Source organism: Salvelinus sp. IW2-2015, unplaced genomic scaffold, assembly GCF_002910315.2.
Source record: "Salvelinus sp. IW2-2015 unplaced genomic scaffold, ASM291031v2 Un_scaffold1826, whole genome shotgun sequence".
NCBI lineage: Eukaryota > Metazoa > Chordata > Actinopteri > Salmoniformes > Salmonidae > Salvelinus > Salvelinus sp. IW2-2015.
In genome coordinates this window covers 121,511-125,907 of record NW_019943197.1, presented here as the reverse complement: position 1 = coordinate 125,907, position 4,397 = coordinate 121,511, and the positions used below count along the sequence as shown (strand labels likewise).

Below are 4,397 nucleotides of genomic sequence, written 5' to 3'. Positions count from 1 at the left end.
TACCATATGACTAAACACACTGGTCACGTTCAACTCCCCATACTAACTAGTAGGCTGATGGATATGAGAAAATACAACGTTTTATGATATGTGACATTTCTAATATTGAGTATGCTTTCAATGCCAGGACGTCATAATCATTTCAGTTTTTTATCTGGTGTTCTTCACTACATGCTATTGAGGAAGAGAATTGTCACTTCAGACCCAGATGTTAATCAGCTGATAATAAGATAAGTGGATAGACTGTAGAAGACACACTCTCAGTATGGGTGAGTCTAGTATTTGTTGCTTATTGTATACATTTTAACTAGACTGTGCATTGTAAATAGGGTAGCAATAACCAGACAATAACCATGTAGCGTAATATTAATGTAAGAGATTAATCGCCGGCCTCCATTCTAATAGTATGTAGTATGATTAGAACACAGTAGTTTTAGTCGGATTATTTACACGGGTACAAGACAAAACACACGTCCGACTGCTACGCCATCTTGGATCTATTGGATCTAACTAGCTCACCGAATCAGCGTATTCGTCAATGTTGTTGTTGGACGCAATGCGGAACATATCCCAATCCACGTGATTGAAGCAGTCTTGAAGCGTGGAATCAGTTTGGTCAGACCAGCGTTGAACAGACCTGAGCGATGGAGCTTCTTGTTTTAGTTTCTGTTTGTAGGCTGGAAGCAACAAAATGGAGTCGTGGTCAGCTTTTCCGAAAGGGGGGCGGGGGAGGGCCTTATAAGCGTCGCGGAAGTTAGAATAACAATGATCCAGGGTTTTAACAGCCCTGGTAGCACAATCGATATGCTGATAGAATTTAGGGAGTTTTGTTTTTAGATTAGCCTTGTTAAAATCCCCAGCTACGATGAATGTAGCCTCAGGGTGTGTGGTTTCCAGTTTACATAGAGTCAGATTTATGATCCAACCCTTCATTCTGGTGTTGTCCACCTATTCCGCTCCAGTCATTAACACAAGCACATCCTCCCCAATGAAGGTGCCACCAACCTCCTGTGACACACACACACACCAACAGCTAAGTCAATAATCTTTAGGCAGTCAATGGAAAACTACAAACATAAAAAAATCCCACTTCCTGGACAGATTTCTCTCGGGTTTTCCCCTGCCATATCAGTTCTGTTATACTCACAGTCATTATTTTAAGTTGTAGAAACTAGAGTGTTTTCTATCCAAATCAACCAATTATATGCATATCCTAACTTCTGGGCCTGAGTAACAGGCAGTTTACCTTGGGCACGCTTTTCATCCGGACGTGAAAATACGGCCCCCTATCCCTAAGAAGTTTAATCCACTCGAGTGTTGCTTTAGCAGTATGCTTAGTGTCATTGTCCTGTTGGAAGGTGAAACTCTGTCCCAGTATCAAATCTCTGGAAGACCACAGCATGATGCTACCACCACCATGCTTCACTGTGGGAATGGTATTCTCGGGGTGATGGGAGGTGTTGGGTTTGCGCCAAACATATCATTTTCCTTGATGGCCAGAAAGCTCAATTTTAGTCTCATCTGACCAGAGAACATTCTTCCATATGTTTGGGGAGTCTCCCACATGCCTTTTGGCAAACACCAAATGTGTTTGCTTATTTTTTTCTTTGAGCAATGGCTTTTTTATGGACACTCTTCCATAAAGCCCAGGTCTGTGGAGTGTATGGCTTAAAGTGGTCCTATGGACAGATTCTCCAACCTCTGCTTTGGAGCTTTGCAACTCCTTCAGGGCTGTATCTCTGATTAATTCCCGCCTTGCCTGGTCCGTGAGTTTTGGTGGGCGGCCCTCTCTTGGCAGGTTTGTTGTGGTGCCATATTATTTCCAATTTTTAATAATGGATTTAAATGTGCTCAGTGGGATGTTCAAAGTTTCAGATATGTTTTATAACCCAACCCTGATCTGTACTTCTCCACAACTTTGTATCTGACCTGTTTGGAGAGCTCCTTGGTCTTCATGGTGTCAGCTTGCTTGGTGGTGCCTCTTGTTTAGCGGTTTTGCAGGTCTGGGGAATTTCAGAACAGGTGTATATATACTGAGATCATGTGATAGATCATGTGACAATTAGACTGCACACAGGTGGACTTTATTTAACTAATTATGTGACTTCTGAAGGTAATTGCTTGCACCAGATCATATTTAGGGGCTTCATAGCAAAGGGGGTGAATACATATGCACGCAACACTGTTTTTCAGTATTTTTATAAACAAGTTATTTAAATTTTATTTCACTTCACAAACTTGGACTATTTTGTGTATGTCCATTACGTGAAATCCAAATAAAAATCAATTTAAATTACAGTTTGTAATGCAACTGTAACGGTCGTCTGTTGAAGAAGGTGTGGACCAAAGTGCAGTGTGGTAAGTGTTCATGCTTTTATTTCAACTGAACACTGAGAACAAAATAACAAAATAGAACAACACGGAACAGTTCTGTCTGGTGCAGACACAAAAACAGAAAACAACTACCCACAAATACAGGTGGGAAAAGGCAACCTAAGTATGGTTCTCAATCAGAGACAACGATAGACAGCTGCCTCTGATTGAGAACCACACCCGGCCAAACACAAAGAAATACAAATCATAGAAAAAGGAACATAGAATGCCCAACCAAATGCCTGACCAAACCAAAATAGAGACATAAAAAGCTCTCTGCGGTCAGGGCGTGACAGCAACAAAATAGAATAAATGTCAAGGGGGGTGAATACTTTTGCAAAGCACTGTATCAGTGCTTGTGTGAAAATGTTTTTGTTTAACCCAGCTGTTTTGACCTTCTGGGAAGAATAAACTTGGTTAAGTTTCATATTGTCCATTTAGTTTTTTACTCTGAGAATTAGAACCTAACAATATATATAATTATATGTTTGATCTACCCCTGCACACCCATATTTTCTTTCTCTGTCTCTCTCTCTCTCTCTCTCTCTCGCTCCTTCTCACTCTCTCTCACCTGTTCCTTATCGCTGTTTATGATCACCAGGTCTGCTCCTCTCTCCAGACAGTCCTCTCTGCTCTCTTTCCAGGTTTTAGTCTCAGTAGACAGGAAGTACCAACTGGATTCAAACTTCTGCCAGCCTTCAGGACAAGTTTGTTCTACAAGATGATTGACATTAATTTACCTTCAAGTAATCACACTGTACACTTAATGTAAGAATATAGACTCATGATCAGGTGTGTGGTATTAATGACAATGTATTACTGTAGGTTTACTCACTGTAATTGGTAAGCCTCCCACTAAGAAAATCTCTTTCAGTCTGTAGCTGGTCTATCTGTTTAGTCAGGTTGTTATAACTGGTCTGTAGCTGGTCTCTCTCATTAGTCAGGTTGTTGTAGCTGGTCTGTAGCTGGTCTCTCTCTGCAGATGAGTTGGTCTTATAGGCAAAGAAGCTCTTAGAAACCCTATAATCTGTCACAACAACAACAAAGTTTATCATAAAAAAGATCATCACAGACCTGCTGGTGAATTGTAGGTGAATGCTAATGAATTGTAGGAATTGTAACTTCCGACACACAGTGGACATACAGGCCTATGATCCCAGCCAGTAGAAAACACAGCAGCCCCAGACACACTGCAGCAACTCTGGGGGATCTCTTCCCTGAGCTATCAGGCTCTGTGGACAGAGGTACTGTACATAACATCATCAATGAGACAGAATCGAACATGGACCATATAGTGCAGGGTTCATCAACTAGATTCCAAGGTTTTTGTCTTGAGCGAATGGTCAGGGGGCCGGAACATAATTATAAATAATTAGCAGACTGCAAGAAGCCCAAATAGATATAAAATTGACTAAAACCTAATCAATTCCAACCTTTCTTATATTGGTTTGGGTCTCTATTATCCTTGGGAACAAAATTAAAAGCAATAGGAGCTGATTTCCTGGGTATCTGCTAGCATGCCATTCACCTCCAGTCATTGAGCTAACTCTAGTTAGCATTGGCTCACAAAACTACCTCTAACTTCCTTCATATTGGACACAGAGTCATAAAAATTGTATCCACAAGCTCATCTGACTCTGGGTAAGTAGATATATGTATCAAAAGTATCACTAAAAAAAGTATCACTAAAATTCAAAGTTTCACTTAATCTCTCATTGACATGAACCTTTTCTCAATATAGGGGGTGCTGTTTCAACGTTAGCATTTATCGTCTCCAAATTAAACTGCCTCATACTCAATTCTTGCTCGTACAATATGCATATTATTGTTATTATTGGATAGAAAACACTCTCTAGTTTCTATAGCCGTTTGAATTATGTCTCTGAGTGAAACAGAACTCATTCTACAGCACTTTTCCTGATATGGAGTGAGATTTCAGAAATTTTGGCCTCTGGTCCCAGGTCAGTTTTAAAGTCCCTGTAAATCCTATGAGGATACAAACACTGCCCATGCCTTCCTCTAGA

General features: G+C 40.5%; 1 protein-coding gene across 1 annotated transcript in view; it reads right to left on the bottom strand.

Annotated features, from left to right (window-relative positions):
• Positions 1 to 4,397, bottom strand: part of LOC112072112 (CD209 antigen-like protein C) — a 166,535-nt gene that overhangs the window by 127,728 nt on the left and 34,410 nt on the right. The gene's annotated exons all lie outside the window — the stretch shown is intronic.